This window comes from Sturnira hondurensis, unplaced genomic scaffold (assembly GCF_014824575.4).
Source record: "Sturnira hondurensis isolate 20B ecotype Veracruz unplaced genomic scaffold, ASM1482457v3 Scaffold0022201, whole genome shotgun sequence".
NCBI classification, from domain to species: Eukaryota; Metazoa; Chordata; class Mammalia; order Chiroptera; family Phyllostomidae; genus Sturnira; species Sturnira hondurensis.
Window position 1 is genome coordinate 5,130,942 of NW_028094832.1, and position 6,149 is coordinate 5,137,090.

Genomic DNA, 6,149 nt, shown 5'->3' on the forward strand with positions numbered 1-6,149 from the left:
AGCATACAAGGAATTAAGTGAACTTCTAATTAACTGAAGTCCATACTTCGTTCAGCTGTCCTTTGATTTAACCCAGTGATCTTTGTGTATCCCAGGATCCTATTCATTCAACCACATCGCACTGGTTCCCTCTCTCATCGGAGCTGCTGTAGCTCCCAAAAGCTCCCCAGTGCCGAGCCTCCTGACTTCCCGTTCACTAACCGAGCTCCAGCCACGGGTCGGGCAATATTTAAGCTGTTCTGGCCCAACAGACAGAAACCTTGACCTCAAGTTCCAACTTCATGGAACTGATAGGCTGGCTGAGGCAGCAGAGCAGTCCTGAATTCCTCCCTGCTTAGCATGGTGCTCTCCTCCACCAACCGCCTTCCTGAGCCCAGGACCTCTTTGCTTTTTAGTCGATCTAGGATAAAATACCCCCTGTTGAACTTCAACTTCTACCCGCATGCCCAAATCACAATCTCCCTTCAGTGCCATGCTCTTAAAAGGTGATCTTGTCCCCAAACACACCCTTGTTTGTTATGTGCCTCTGATCCTAAATTTGGGCTTCTCTTTTAATCCAGTTCAATATCTTTGTAAAATGACCTGTTGGTTTCCCCCTCCCCCCCGCCCCAGAAAACTAGGAGCTTGTTTTATGCTGCCCATTCCCTACCAGATACTGGAATCCGGAAACCCAGTCCACCAGCTAAGACTTTGCTTCGCTTCCCCGGACACCCTGTCCTGCACAGGATTTGAGATGCTGGTATCACACCATGGATCTCCTCTCTCAGCTCAGCCCTCTGACACCTGTGCCAAGAACTCTCTAGATGGAGGTAATGACTACGAGGGGCCCCCCTCGGTTCCTGGCCCTGAGGATGTACTCAATTCCTTTCCTCTGGGCAAGTGCCCATGAGCTGGAATGCAGGCTATACGTTTTAGAAGGTGGGTCAGCCTTCCCAGGAGGCAGAGCGGGCCTGTCCTCTGTCAGGCCTGGCTCACTGCTCCCTGCCCTGTTTTACCGTGAGTCATTGGCGGCACTCTCCAAATGAAATACCCCTTTAACTGCACAACTCAGCAAAAGAGGAAACTCAGTCTTCAAATGAAAAAAAAAACACTTTAAAAGATTTGGGGGCTATTTCCTGACTTTATCTAAATATATATTGAGTTCTACAATGCATTTTTGTGATTTACCTAACAAAATAATGATAGTAATTGTCTTTTAAGTGTTCTTTCTTGATTAAGGCTATAGAAGTCATGGTTGGCAAATTTGGTCAAGGTAAACCATTTCCTGTAGCTCTTTTTATTGGAAACAAAATTGATAGAGTAAAAATGTGAATATAAAATAAAAACATTTGGAAATATCAAAACCACTGGTTATAAAAATCTTAAATTCTGTTCAGTCAGGGACCCTTTTGGGGTAATAATGTTTTTCTAATTTGAAAGAGTTAAACAAGCATTTTTTTACCCAGTTCCCCAAATCAGATTTAGCTGCTAACCTAAACCATGTCCATGACAATTTCTGAGAATAGGCTATGTTGATAAACTCTAAATTGTATTTATCCTGATATTCCATTCATTTTAATTTATAATTAATGTTTATTATTATTTAATCAAGCTCTCTATTTGTAAATATTGACACCTTCGTATTTAAGCGCTTCTGCAGTCTAGACAGGACACTCTTGTTTGCACGATAAGTAATAAATAAATGATCAGCAGGCTATTTGCTGTTAATGTGATTGACAGGTTCCCCATTGCACTACTTCTCTGTTCTTATTTCAGCTCTGATGCAAATGGGCCTGTCATTGTCCAATGCCTACAATACCTGCTTAAAAACTAATGGCCTTCCTCGTGTTTCTTCAATTTGCTCTTTATGTTTTGGCATTCCACACAACAAGGTGTTAAAATGGAATGGCACAAAATGGAGCCTCCACTCAGGACCTTTTTCGCTCCGCTGCCACTTTGCTGTATAAAAGTGACTTTTCAGAGGCAGAATCTTGGCGTTCTTTATTGAGAGGTGTGAGGGAAGAGAAACTAGGTTAGAACTGGTTCTTTATGGCTGGGTTTACTGAGGCAATGCAAAATGACAGAGCAAAGCTTCTCCTTTCTCCCGTGTAAGTTCACAGAGCTTGTGAAGGGTTACCGTAACTGTGAGGCCGAGAATTTCAGCAAGACCTCAGGAAGAGTAAAAACCTTCTGCTCCTGAAATAAACACCCATGCATCACTTACTCATATTAATGTTACAAGAAATCTAGCATATCCTGACTCTGCACTACCGAAAATAGGACAAAAGGATTCGGTTTAAATTGGAGATATAGTATATGCCTAATATAAAATTATATGTATATTCAATTGTAATTAGAACTGTATTAAAATTGGAGAAAATATGCCCATGATTTCAGAATATAAAGGACTAAACCCTCTCCATATCTTGTTTTCTAACATTGTTCTCCAATAAAAAGAACCAGGCTCCTTGGAGAAATGTATTAAGTCAACACATTATACATTTGAAGTTACACAATGTTATATGTCAGTTATACCTCAATAAAAATGGGGGGGTAGTTTATTAACCAAAATGATAAGTGATTGTTTTGAACAGTGATCTTTACTTTTTTACATTTCACATTTTTAACTTTACTGTGAAGCTGGGTCTTGCACGTGCTCCATGGATTCGGGGGACCCAGTATTTTCTACGTAGCCCTCGGAATCTGGACACTTTAGCTCCACTGAGGTTGTTTGCATCATCAATTGTGTTTCTAAGTCTCTTCACACTTCAAGAATGTTCCTGTGTGTAAAAGGGTACCTTCTGTTATCAACTCATGAGGCATTCTGGGGACCTGATGTGTTCGATGGCTCTATGCCCTGGCAGAGGGCGCAGCTGAGTGATTGCCCCTCATTGTAACACATACCACCTCATGATCTCCACCCCCCCACAGGCAGATAGCAGAGATGTTACTGTCACCAACAACCATCAGTTGAAGCGGTGGAATAAAGCTAGTGGGATGAGGGCGAGCTGATTTTCAGACCACAGGTGAGGAGAAGCTTTCAGGGCCAAGGGTGAATCCAGGGTGACAGTGCCAGGTGAAAATGTACCCGTGGGGCATTCCAGAGAGGGCACTCCTCCTCTGCCCGACTTTTCAAGGCGCTTCAAGGTGAACTTCTGGGGTGGAATGCGAGACTATGGCTCACGTGTCTACTTTATGAGGCAGAGACGACAGGCCACGTGGAGGAAGGCCCAGAAGAGAGCCACAGGAGCACCTTTTGGTCTCCTTAGAGATTTCTTAGGCTTTCCCACCGAAGGAGGAGCTGGCATCAACACAAGGCAGGGGCCTGGGGAGGTCTTCACCCCCAGCAAGTCTAAGTAATTCTAACCTGACTGGGGCGGGCAGGGAGAAGATTCCTTCCTCTCTACTCTTAAAATTAAAGGAATTCAAAAAAACATTTAAATCAGAGAAAAGGCATGAAAATGTAGAAAATGACACAATGTACTCCTGAAAAAAAGAGTCAAGACTTTCTCTCTCTCTCTCTCTCTCTCTGGTGTGCTATTTCTTTGTCTTTATTTATGCCAGCCTAGGAGAGTCATTCTGAAAACTGAATTTATCAAGTGAAATGGCCCATATAGTGGTGATTTCTTTAAAATTCTGACAGAATCGCCCCTTTCCACAGAAATCCCATGGAAAATGCCTTTGAGTGTCTCAATCCCATTTCTCAGTGCAGTAGAGACTGAAGTTCTCTTTTGGATTCTCTCACTGATGGTGTTGAATTTTAGCCAGAGAGTACCCAGACCTTTTTGTAAGCTATGCCCTAACTACCAAGTCATTTGGGGCCTCAGGTGGCTCATTCATCGACTCTCCAAGTTGATTTCTTCTTCCCCACGCTCTGTGCCCAGATTTCCGTATGACTCAAATGTTAGATCCATGATCCTGCTTATGACCCATGTCTGAGGTGTTCTGGGTAGTCCCACAAGGTCTCCCATGGCAGCTTAACACCCTCTGTCTGCCCCCCCCCCCACCTTCCGAATCCAGTATCAGTTTGATAGTATGTAAAACACCAAGGTGTGTTTTGGCTGGTAAAACTGAAAGCCAGCAACACTTTTTACTGTAAAGCCAATTTCTTGATAAGCATCCAAGCTCCCACATGTCTCTTCTCACCTTTTTACTGCCACTTATTAACTCACATTGTTTCCTAGACTAATATTTTAGAACTGACTTAGAGTAGTGGATTATGAGCACTCCTTTTTATTAGTAATACATTGAACTATTCCCCAGTAAAAGAATTCAGAACTCCATACAGAAATGGCTGATTTTAGGATTGAGACCTCCTAAAAAAGAGTAAGACAAATCGGGAATATTTTGTGGTACCAGAAAGTAAGGAGGTGCTCAAAATGGTGTGGATGTGCCAAAGGATGCAGGAGCCATTTTCTTGACCTCCTGGGGACTGTAATTGTAGACTTATTGAAGGTATCTTCTTTTAGAGAGTCAATTTTGTCAAAGGAATCTTTGTGGAAAGCATGGAGTTTACAGAACCTCGCTATTATTACAGGAGCAAAAGAGTAGGCAGACAATTGCATGTGTGCAAATTATGAAAGAAATTACTATAGAGCAACTCTTTTGAAATTATACTATCATGTTTTCGGACTCCAATAATATATGGCATGATTCAATAGAACACATGCATACATTTAAAAATACTGTTTTTTATTTTTAAGTGTATTTGATTGATTATGCTATTACAGTTGTCCCAATTCTTCCTCTTTCTCCCCCTCCACCCTGCACACGCCCTCCTGCCAGCATTCACCTTCGCCCCTTTGTTCATGTCCATGGATCGTACATGTAAGTTCTTTGGCTTCTCCATTTCCTATGCTGTTCTTAATTACCCCTTGCCCATTTCGTACCTACCAATTTTGGTTCTTATGCCCTGTATGTTTTCCCCCATTTTCCCCTCTCCCACTCCCTGCTTATAACCCTCCATGTGACCTCCATTTCTGTAATTTCTGTTCCTAGTTGTTCACTTAATTTGTTTTTCTTTTATAGTTTTAGTTGTTGATAGTTGTGAGTTTGTTGTCATTTTACTGTTCAGAGTTTTGATCTTCTTTTTCTTAGATAAGACTCTTTAACATTTCATATAATAAGGGCTTGGTGATGATGAACTCCTTTAACTTGACCTTATCTGGGAAGCACTTTATCTGCCTTTCCATTCTAAATGATGACTTTGCTGGATAGAGTCATCTTGGATTACTGCCTTTTATTACTTGGAATACTTCTTTCCAGCCCATTCTTGCTTATGAAGTTTCTTTTGAGAAATCAGCTGATAGTCTAATGGGAACTTCTCTGTAAGTAACTCTCTTCATTTCTCTTGCTGCTTTTAAGATTCTCTCCTTATCTTTAAGCTTGTACAATTTAATTATGATGTGTCTTGGTGTGTTCCTCCCTGGGTCTGACTTCTTTGGGACTCTCTGAGCTTCCTGAATTTCCTAGAAGTCTGTTTCCTTCACCAGACTGGGGAAGTTCTTCATCATTTGTTCAAATAAGTTTTCAATTTCTTTCTCTTCCTCTTCTCCTTCTGGCATACCTGTGATTGGGATGCTGGAATGTTTAAAGTTGTCCCAGAGGTTGCTAAGCCTCTCCTCCTTTTTTTTGAATTCTTGTTTCTTCTTTCTGTTCCAGTTCAATGTATATTTCTTCCTTCTGTTCCAAATTGTTGACTTGAGTTCTAGTTTCCTTCTCTTCACTATCGGTTCCCTGTATATTTTTCTTTATTTCACTTTGCACAGCCTTCCCTTTTTCCTCTATTTTGCATTTATAGTCAACCACTTCTGTGAGCACCCTGTTTACCAATGTTTGAGCTCTGCATCTGATAGATTAGCTGTCTCCTCCTCACTTAGTTCTTTTTCTGGAGTCTTGATCTGTTCTTTCATTTGGACCATATTTTTTTTTGTCTTGGTGCACCTATTATGTTGTAAGGGGTGGAGCCTTAAGTATTTGCTAGGGTGGGGCAACTCTGCGATGTGGCACTGTATGTGGGGGAGGGGTCAGAGAGGGAACAATGCTGATTCCTCAGCTCTCGCCCTGCTTTCAGTCACTTCCCCTGCTACCCACAAGCAAATTGGACCTTTCTGGCACTGATTCCCAGGTGGGTAGGCTTGTGTACATTCTAGGGCCCTATGGGTCCAGCT